The sequence below is a fragment of the Rhinopithecus bieti genome, unplaced genomic scaffold (assembly GCF_001698545.2).
Source record: "Rhinopithecus bieti isolate Rb0 unplaced genomic scaffold, ASM169854v2 scaffold_23411, whole genome shotgun sequence".
Lineage (NCBI taxonomy): Eukaryota > Metazoa > Chordata > Mammalia > Primates > Cercopithecidae > Rhinopithecus > Rhinopithecus bieti.
In genome coordinates this window covers 973,721-985,195 of record NW_016811046.1, presented here as the reverse complement: position 1 = coordinate 985,195, position 11,475 = coordinate 973,721, and the positions used below count along the sequence as shown (strand labels likewise).

The window sequence follows — 11,475 nt, the reverse complement described above, 5'->3', positions numbered from 1 at the left end:
AATAAGAAATAAGAAATATGTTTTATAAGTAATACATGCAAAGATTTTAACAAATAAGTATCATTTAATTATTATTGTTTTTAATATTTTACTATTTTTAAATCATTATTTTAATTGACAGAATTTTTCTGGAAATAATACAGTTAATTAAATAAGTATGCATCACAATTCTGTTTTACTACATTTTCCTTCTCTAAATCCAGTCAGATCTATGGAGAATTTCTTATATTTATTCAATATCCAACTGCAAAATACAAGTGCATGCATATATGTGCTCAACACAAAAAGATAAACATAAAGACTTGCATTGGATTTATTGGGTTTGCCACTAATTTAAGAAATTAGTTAAAGCTAATCTAATTAGCTAAAACTGAGAAATTAACAAACCTAAGAAATTAGTTAAAATATTATAATTGCTTTGATTTAATTTTAAAATATAATGGTTATTTTAATTTTAACACAATATCAGGCTAATGTCTATAAAAATCATGGTTTTAAAGATCATTGCACAGTCAAACTTAAAGCTATTTTCAAGTACTAAACCAATAGCTGATTTTCTAAAATAGATGTTAAACAGTATTATATTTTAACATTGCAAATTACTTTTAATATCATAGTAAAGAAGATTTCAAAGTTATTGTAATCTAAGAATCACTTTTAATACTGTATTTCGTTATTTTCCTTAAAATAAATTGAATAAGATAATTTTCATATTTTAGGGAAATGATGGAGCACGTTTAAATATACCAATCTTTTCATGAAGAGATGTGTGCCAAAAAATTCACCATTTCCTTGGCAGCTTTAGAAAGTTCTGAATATTTAAGTGTTCTTCATTTTACAGGCTGAAATCTGTTTCCTGGTAACTTCTACTCAGTATTTCCCATCTAAGCACTTCCTAGAATGATCTATTCACAATGGAACCCACAGCTTTTTTCATCCCATTAAGTACTTTCCTTTCTATGCCAAAAGGGTACTCTTGGTGCTAAGGGGTTATTCTGGTGGTTTTGCAAACCCTGATGATGGAACCTCATTATGATTTCTTGGACTGTTGAAAATGCCTTTTGCTTTCAGCATGAAACTTTTAAGGTCTCTCTGAGGTTGTATTCCATTTCCTTGATTCTAATGGGATATACATCCCTGAAGTGGTGGTTAGAGCCTGAGAGATACTACCTCAGTTATATATTAAACTTTTACTGCTCAAAATGAGATCTTAAAATAGCTTAATGTAAAGAAATAGTATCAATAAGTCTCCCCAGATATTAATTAATAACGATTAATCACCTCTATAAGTGTAGTTTTAACTATGTGTAGTTTTAATAAAGATGTGTATTTTAAATAAAGACAGTGAAACATACATTGTAGGTAACCCATCTTGAAGCAAATAGAAATTAAGCTTATTTAAATGATTAGGAAACCTGGGCAGGCATGGTGGCTCACACCTGTAATCCCAGCACTTTGGAAGGCTGAGGTGGGCAGATTACTTGAGGTCAGGAGTTCGAGACTAGTCTGACCCACATGATGAAACCTTATCCCTACTAAAATACAAAATTAGCCAGGCATGGTGATGAGTGCCTGTAGTCTCAGTTACTTTGGAGTTTGAGGCAATAGAATCACTTGAACCGGGGAGGCAGAGGTCGTGGAGAGCCGAGATTGCACCACCACACTCTAGACTGGGTGACAGAACAAGTTTCTGTCTCAAAAAAAAAAAAAAAAAAAAAAAAGAGAGAGATTATGAAGCCTAATAAAAGGAATGCTCACATACATTATCTTCTAGAATAAAAAAGATGAAATCCACACTCTGGAAATTTAGACAAAATGTGGTTGACAGAATGTCTATGTTATCTCATTTCCAAATTGACCAATGTGAAATCTCCCTTTCCATTGTAATAAAAAGTCAGATTTTCTTAAATAAAAGAGATGACTAAATACAGTAAATGGAGAATTAAGAATCAGTATCTTGTATCCTAGGCAAAATTTAAGGGCCATCTGAAAAAGAATACTGAAGGTAATTACCTTATCAGTATTCTTAAGAAGTTGACAGGTTGATCAGTTTTAGTCCTGTGCAAGATAGTCTGGGAACACTGGAAATAGGCCAATCTACTTAAAACCTGGTATATACTAGGTTCTTCATATATGTAATCTCCAAAATATAAAGGTTTCACAATACTTTTATGAAGATAGTATTTAAACATTTAAAACATGAGAAAAGTGAGGCTCAGAGAGCTTAACTAATGTGTCCAAAGTTACACAGTAAATAAACTGTGAGATAAGTAGTTTACTTGACTCAAAGGCTATATCTGTTATTTGACAGCACAAGCCAAATCATTGTTTCTCCAGACCCACAGGGAGGAAAATCCAAGGAGTACTGAGCTCATTTGTGGTTGCTTTAGCAGTGTAGCTTAACAACAAAAGCAAAGGACTGTGAGTCAGGCAATCTGGTCTTGAATTTTCCCTCACTGAGCTGCAGGACTTCAGGTGAGTCATTTTGCATCATGGTTTCCAGCTGGTCGTATTTATAAAATATAAGATTAAAACTAGATGATCTCTAAGACATTCCAGATTTGACATTCTGTGATTCCCTCATGCACCTCTTTAAGTTATATTTTCCTTTTAAATCAAAAGTTATTTGGATTTAGATAGTTGTATTTATTTATTTATTTATTTATTTATTTATTTATTTATTTTTATTTTTATTTTTTTTTCTGAGACGGAGTCTTGCTCTGCCGCCCAGGCTGGACTGCAGTGGCCGGATCTCAGCTCACTGCAAGCTCCGCCTCCCGGGTTTACGCCATTCTCCTGCCTCAGCCTCCCGAGTAGCTAAATATTTGGAAACATAGTAGATTTTATTCTGCAAGATATTGGCAATATCTTCCAATAAAACTTTCAAAGTCTTATTTCGCTTTCTTCAAGTGTTACATTTCAAAATGAATGATGTGTGATCAAGGGTCTTTTGAGGTTAAAACTGTAATTCTCTTCTTACTCGGAATTGCATGGTTCTTTGACTCATGTATATTCCAGACGCACAATAGCAATGCTCCATTTTATACATTTTATGTAATTCAGTGGCTTGGTAATAGGGAAAGAAGCTGGCTTTTAGTTAAAACTAACTATAATATAAAATCTAGAAAAAAATAAAAGTGAGGTGAGAGTTGTACAATGTATGTGTAAATATGTGTGTATTCACATACATACATAAGCCTACACACACAGGTCACTTTTTTTTCTTTTGCTAACTGATGTGCCATATTCTGCATATATTTTAAAGAAATAAAGCTAAAATACTCAAACTATGCTAACACTCATTTATTTTTAATGTCACTGAAATTGTCTTTTACTTTGAAATGGAAAATCAAGAAATTTTCCTTTCCCTGTATTATTATAAATTTTAAAATTACATTTTTTATTTCACAAAATAGAACACGCAACTAAGCAAAAACAAAAATTGCCTCTAGCCCCACAATATAGACATAATCAATTTTAAAATATCTTAGTAAACAACCTTCCAAACCTTCTCTAAGAATTCATATATGTAAATATGATCATATTACACACACTATTTTTTTAAACTTTTTTGTGCAATAGTTTATTTTATAAAAACTCATTATAATATTCACCTGTAATCCCAGCACTTTGGGTGCTGGGTGGTCAGATCTCCTGAGGACAGGAGTTCAAGACCAGCATGGCCAACATGTTGAAACCCCATTTCTACTAAAAAAAAAAAATACAAAAATAACCCAGGCATGGTGGTGCATGCCTGTAATTCCAGCTACTCTGGAGACTGAGGCAGGAGAATCGTTTGAACCTGGGAGGCAGAGGTTGCAGTGAGCCAAGATGGTGCCACTCCACTTGAGCCCAAGTGACAGAGCAAGACTCTGTCTCAAAACAAACAAACAAAAAACTAATTATGATATTCAATGCTTCCAAAGTATTTCACTATATGGGTTATTCAATTAATTATTTATTATTCATCATTTAGTGGTTTTCCCATGTTGATATTAAGCATATGCAATAAATATATATATTCATTTTGTTTGACCAATTTTCCATTATGATGAATTTCAAGATGTGACTGTGGGTAAAATGGTGAAGCAGTTATAAAAGTGTTGATATTTACTGTTAAATTTGCCTACTGATTTTTTTTTAACATTTTACCTGTGTGCTTATTCCCCAACACTCCACCTAACATTGAAATTCTCTTCTTTAAACAACGTTTAGATATGTTGGCTACCTTGTTAACATTCTATTCATATGTTCATACAAAACATACAAGTATGTGAACTCTAAGTGTTAAAGATGAATCCACACAATCACCTAATTGATATTTTCTTGCTTCATAACATCAAGCTTACTCCTTATAGATCATGTATAAATCATTTTGGTTTTTTATTTTCCTTTCAGGAGTGGCAAACCCCACTTTCAGTTTGCTTGTTTTGGTGGAGCTGGTTAAATTCCCTATTTTAGGGGTATATATTTGACTCAGGCTTTAGCCATTTGGTGCATTCTGTCTTCCCATCAACAGAGGTTGGCTCAGAGATAGGCATGCTCCTTGATTTGAAGCATTGAATTGGGGCTTTTTTCAACTTGACTTTAAAAATACCATCGGCCGGGCACGGTGGCTCACGCCTGTAATCACAGCATTTTGGGAGGCCGAGGCGGGCGGATCACAAGGTCAGGAGATCAAGACCATCCTGGTTAACACGGTGAAACCCCGTCTCTACTAAAAAACAAACAAACAAAAAATTAGCCGGGCGTTGTGGCGGGCGCCTGTAGTCCCAGCTACTGGGGAGGCTGAGACAGGAGAATGGCGTGAACCCGGGAGGCGGAGCTTGCAGTGAGCCGAGATCACGTCACTGCATTACAGCCTGGGCGACAGAGCGAGACTCTGACTCAAAAAAAAAGAAAAAAACAAAACAAAACAAAAAAACTATCATCTATATATACTAAAACCCAGAATGATAAGAGGCTGAAACTTCCATAGCCTTTTTTTGCACCACAATGGGGCATGCTTGTCTGACCAGAGCCAAAACAGAGGCAGACAGAACCAAGAGATGGAGAAAAGTCACTGCTTTTATCAATCTTTGGTCCTCTGAATCCAGCCATCGCTGAGTCACGAAAGATCTCCGTGTTCAATCACACAAACAATAATTTCCCATTTAGTTTTTGGGAACAACAATTTCCCAATTGAGTTTTTGGCTACCTGCAATTAAAGAGACCAATGCTAAATAATGTATGTTAAATCAATTATTGACATTTCAATAGCTTAGTCTTCACCAAATAGTTTCAGTAATAGATTTATTTCTGAGTCTTTCAGAATTTGTTTTTTTCTTCTTATTTTTTTATATACAGTCTATACCTACAACCACATTATAGCCACACATTGTTATTCACTGCCCTATTGCCTCTCTTATCTATGGGCACTAAAACATTTATATTTTATTCCAGGTAAAAACATGTAAACAACTAACAAAATGAAAACAAAATCTTCAATGTTTATTGTTGAAATAATTCTTATTAAATTATCTTAATTCTCTTTAAATATTATAGTCCTTCCACTCCCGCACAGACTATGAGCTTTTAAAGGGCAGGTTGTAATTCCTATAATTCGTTGCCTTTTGCTTAGAGTCTTGCCTTTAACAAAATAAGAACTTAATAAAAAATGTGCTGATGGATTGGAAACAAGAAGCAAATGACAAAGGAGCAACAAAAGAGGACCTTTTCATAGTATAGCTGACGGCCCTAAGAGCCCACAAATCCATATTAAAGATAAGATAAATTGAACACCAAAATTCTGCAGACTACCTTGGCTACAATATCCCAAAGATTAGTAAAATGGTGTTTCTAAACAAACACACATAATGTAAACCATACAACAGAGAGAGATAATCAGCACTACACTAGCCCAATTCTATTTGAGATATGTTTTTTTCTATTGTCTATTAATTTCAAAAGTGTATTGCTTTTCTTTACTTTTGAAAACAAACAAAAGTCTTTTTCTAGAAGCCTTAATGTATAATTTATATTAAAATAAAGAAATGAGTAATTCATACAAATAATTCGTGTAATATGGTATTTTCCATTTTAAAAAAGAGTTTCATTTATCCACCCTTGACACATACTTTAGGTGTTGTGGAGATGAAGCCTTTATTACAAGCACAGACGGATTTTCACAATATAGCAGGCAAGCCTCAGATTATCATCTGCTTCATCACGATTTAGCTCAAAAAATGTGGAAAACCTGTGGACTTATCAAGACATACAGAAATGCTGTATGAGTGATGCTGGAGTCAAATAACTGGTAAAAAAAAATAAATGAGCCTTGAATTACAGGAGGTTTATATGAATAAAAATGGGTTTCTATCATATGAAACCTTTATATTGTTTTATGACTTACATGCTGATCATCATATCCTTTATTGCCTTTTAAGTAAAATGGTTATATAATTTTATAGCATAGAAATGATACACGTATAAAATTTTAAATGAAAAAAATTTAAAATTCAATGTTAAAAAACTCATTATGATATTCCTTAGAAATAATCTTTCATAATAATCTTTCCTAATTTTGACTAAAACTTTCTGTGAAATTATGTAAAAAACAAATATTATAATAAAAATGGGCATAGAATATAAATAGATAATTCAGCTTGGACACAATGGCTCATGCCTGTAATCCCCGCACTTTGGGAGGCCAGGGTGGGCAGAGAGCTTGAGCCCAGGAGTTCACGATGAGCCTGGGAAACATGGTGAAACCTCTTCTCTATAAAAAGAAAAGCACAAACATTAGCCAGACATGGTGGTGCATGCCAGTACTCCCAGCTACTCGGGACGCTGAAGTGGGAAAATCACTGGAGTCTAGGAGGTTGAGGCTGCAGTGAGCCATGATGGCACTGCTGCACTCCAGCCTGGGAGACAGAGTGAAACCCTGTCTAAGAAAAACAAACAAACAAACAAACAAACAAACAAAAGATAATTCATTAAGATGAAAGTTATTGTCAAAAAGCAAAATAAAAAAACAGAAGGTGTTTAACCTCACTAGTAGTCAAGATAACACAGTTACAATAATGAGATTTTTTTGACTATCAGGTTTGCATAATTCAAAAAACTTTGCTCATATTTAGTACTGGGAAAAACATATACTGTGGTACAGTACTTGTAGAAATTTAACTTGGTACTAACTTTACAGAAAATCTAAGAATATCGATTAGAATTTTATATGTGTCTGCTTTTTGCCCAGTAAACTCTCAACTAGGAAATATTACAGAAAAAAGTTGCTGGAGTTTATACAGTTATACTTACTAGTCTGTTCATTACAGCATTGTCTATGACAGGAAGATCATCATCAATAACAACAAAAAACTGCAGATGACCTAAAAAACAATAAATAAGGGATTAGATGCTTATGTTTGTACTTGTTATACAAAGGAATGTTGCATACTCATCTAAAATTACACTAAAAAATGTAATGAACCATGAATATATCTATGATACATTGCTTAGTGCATAATGAGAAAGAGAGAAGAGGATGAAGGTGAGAAGGGAGGGAAAAAGAAAATGGTAAGATATACGTATTCATGTGCTATTGTCAGAGGCATTCAGGAACATTTCCAAAAGGTATATTCTAATCTGCAAGCAGTCATTAAAAACCAGTGGTAGAATATAGGTGATTTTATATGATATTTTAAAAAGCTAAGTCAAATATCAGTATTTGCCTTATATCTTAAAATTATTTAAAACCATCATGTTGTGAAGAGTATAAAATAATTTCTATTGAATTGGTAATGATTATTTATCCTTTTTAATGCTGGACATTAGCCTATTTCCAATATTTGATGTAATAAATAACATGAGAAATAGTTTATGTGACGTGATCAATATTCTAGAATAATCACTCATGTAAATAAAATTTTAATCATACATGAAACTATTTCAAACAATCTCCTTAGTATAAATTTTTAGAAATTGGTTCACTAGGTCAAAGCTTATATTATTTTTATCCTTCTTCATATATATTGTCAAATTGTTTCTTAGAAAGGTGGAGGCAATCAATAGTCTCATTGATGGTGTGTGAGAGTCAGATATTACTGGGAAATATTATTTCTGCTTTGAAGTTTACCTTTTAATTCTTTATGATTTTCTGACATATAGAAGTTCTGTGTTCATTTTATGTAAGCCAGGAAATTAGTCACTAACTTATCTTATTGTGTTTTAAAATGTTCTTACTTATTCAAATTAGCTTAAAATATTTTGACATAAGTTTTCTATTTTGTGTTATTTGATAGTAAAGATAATAGGCTTGTCGATCAATTTTAATTTAGTTGAGTCAGCTATTGAAATGAAAGTTCTTTTATGTAAAAAATATAATTATTATAAGTATATATACTTTATTTGATTTGTAGATGTATTGAATTATACCTGCACCTTAAAAATTGAGACATTAGAAGTTAAATTTTGGGTTTCAAAAAACAAATCTGACCACGCTGGCTCCATAATCCTGCAAGACAACAATTTGTGGTTAGGTAGCTTGCTGTTCCCTTTAAAGTGGGTGTGCACTTTCCAATTTGCCACCATCCATTATTATATTCTACTAGGTCCACTTCTCTGCTATATGAGGCTTGCCTGAGCACAGTAGGCAGTTAGTGAGCATTTTCATTTTAAATAATAGATAATACAGACGTTCACAGAGAAGGCTTAACAGGATTGATCTGGGGTCTGGTTTCCTTATGACACTCTGTTGTCCCTGTTGTGTAAAGCTGAATAGATTCCCATATTGTTTTAGTTTCAGTGGATATGCACTCCTAACAGACCGGGATTTTTGGTGTAAATATGGAGTATAAGTTGTATGCAGGTGAATTTAGTCAAGACTAGGAAATCACTGAAATGCTTGGGCTGCACAATAATACCACTAAAGAAAAATATCATCTTAGCATTTTGCAGATCTTGAATTTAGTGGTTTAAAACAAACTACTTTGTGCAATGCCTAAGACATAGTATATGGTAAATGGATATTTTTGTAATGCATGAAAGAGTAGGTGAGTGATTGAATGTCTCATGATAAGGTTTTATTACTAGTGAGTTGGAGATTAACTGAGAGTAAGGATCAAACTGCCTGAGAAAACTTACATAGAGCTGAATATACAAAGAGGAAAACAGTATAAGATGACAGAGGAGCTGGCGGTGCTTATCATGGGTTTAACTTCACAGGTAAGACAAAATTCACTGTCAAACTGACCAAAGAGACACACTGATCAGGAGATTTAACTGATAAAAATGTTATCAGGTGATGTTCCCAGTAGAAAAATAGGATATAATATTTAGACGCTTATGTAAAGTGTCGTTCTAATATTGTGAGGTAGCTCAAGTCAAAGTGAAAACAGCTCCTTACTCATCATCTTGTCTATCTTTTTTTAAATGAAAGAATTAAACTTTACTTGACACATTGACAATAAAGTTCAGTAAACCAAATTGTACTAGACAGCCAACACTCCTGCTTGCAGAAATTCTTGAGATTTATTTCATATAATGTTGTTTAATAATAACACAGAATAATAAATAAAATCTTACATTTTCAGAAGGCAAGTAAAAATCAGACAATACTCACAACTTCCCATTTTTTAAAGTTATTTCCTGGTTGTAGAAGTGTCAGGGTGACTGAGGTCTCTACTTGTAATACTTTATCCAGGTGTTTGGCTTCCTGGTGGCTGTTGTGTTCCACTTCCACCCCTTTCTAGGATGATGCCATCCGTTTTTCCCAGCTTTCCAACGTCTTCTATTCCGAGTGTGTACTCTGAGCTCCAGTTAGCAGTTATCCATCTGCATATCCTTAGCCTAAGTGAGAAACACTTCTTGCTCTCTTTCCTGGGAAGACATTGCTGCATTTTATACCCTCTACCTTTCTTTTCTACTTTGCCTATTTTAAAGAGACAAAATCAGCCAGGAAACTAATCTTTTGTTAGACCTTTTAATCACAAAATTATTTAAATGGTTCAGTATTCTTTTAAAAAAATACAAAAGATACAATATAGTATATATTTCTTTGCAGCTCAGTACTTAGGAGAGTCCTGCTGGAGGCAGACACAAGCCTGCACATGATGTGTTTCCATAGGTTGCTCAAATTTGCACAATTCTGAATTGTAGCCTGGAAACAACATGGTAGAAGTCCACACCACTGTAACTTACTTAGATTTGTTTCAGAAGTGCAAGGAATAAAATACTTTATTAGTTGCAACACTATGCAACTAATTGTAAAAGTAGTTGCCACATTATACAACTAACAAAATAAATTATAGATAAGGGAAAAGCAAAAGAGCCCACTTTATTTGCATATATAATTATTTGCAAGAAAAAAAAAGCAAGGACTCAGAAAAATTGGTAGAACTAAAGAACTTTGAATGGGGGTGATGCTATGATTTGAATGTTTGTCCACTCCAAAACTCATTTTGAAACTTAATCCCCAATGTGTCAGTATTGAAAGGTGGAGCCCTTAAGAAGTGATTGGGTCCTGATGGCTCTGCTCTCATGAATGGATTAATCCACTCATGGATTAATGGGTTATCATGAGAATGGGACTGCTGACTTTATAAGAAGAGGCAGAGAGACTTGAGCTAACAAACAGCCCCCTCATCATGTGATACTCTATAGGCAGCTTCGGAACTCTGTTGAAATTCCCCACCAGAAAGAAGGCTCTCATCAGGTGTGGCCCCTTAACTTTGGAGTATTCAGCCTCTAAAACTGTAAAAAAGAAATTCTTTTTCTTCATAAATTACTTGGTTTCAGGTATTTTGTTGTAAGCAATAGAAAACAGAGTAAGTAGCAGATTCTTTAATACAACAAAGAGTCTTTTAGAAATATAATGGCAAAAAATGATATAATTCATAACAGAAACAAAATAACATAATATTTTGAACAAACATAATGAGAAGCATTTGAGACAGACAGACTAAGAAAGAGACATTTGCAAAAATTTCATTAAAGGACATTCAAGAAGCTAATAGGCAGAGACACATATTTCAGAACGAATAATATAATTCTATAAAGATAGAAGCTATTTTCAAATTGACCTACATAACTGAAGCAAACCCAAGTTTCAGTGGGATATATTTCACTTAAAAAAAAAGGCATCTAAGTTTATCAAGTAGAATATATATTAGAAATTCATAAAAGTCAAAAATTTCTGGCCTTGGTACTAGAAAACACAAAAGTGAAAATGAAACAGTATACAAGGTATCATGTTTGTATGAAAAGTAATATTTGAAAAAGGTGACATTTTAAGTCAGTAGATTTATTAAATATTTGGCCAGGGAAAAATTAATTTGGTATGGCTTGAAGAAAGAAAAAAATATAAGAAAAATAATTAATAATAAAAAATTCAAAATAAAATAGAAATTACATTGGAATATTTGTAGCTTATAAAACATTTTATGGAGTGGTTATTTTTAGATATATATCTACAAAGGAATTATGGTGACTCTGACTTTA

General features: G+C 33.1%; 1 long non-coding RNA gene across 1 annotated transcript in view; it reads right to left on the bottom strand.

Moving 5' to 3' along the window:
- Nucleotides 1-9,874, bottom strand: part of LOC108543115 (uncharacterized) — a 34,374-nt gene extending 24,500 nt beyond the window's left edge. Inside the window, exons 1-2 of the long non-coding RNA XR_001889471.1 lie at nucleotides 9,599-9,874; nucleotides 7,297-7,367 (exon numbers count right to left, since the gene is read on the bottom strand). This is a non-coding gene — a long non-coding RNA (uncharacterized LOC108543115). The remainder of the gene's footprint in view (nucleotides 1-7,296; nucleotides 7,368-9,598) is intronic.
- Between the last annotated feature and the right edge of the window lie 1,601 nt (nucleotides 9,875-11,475).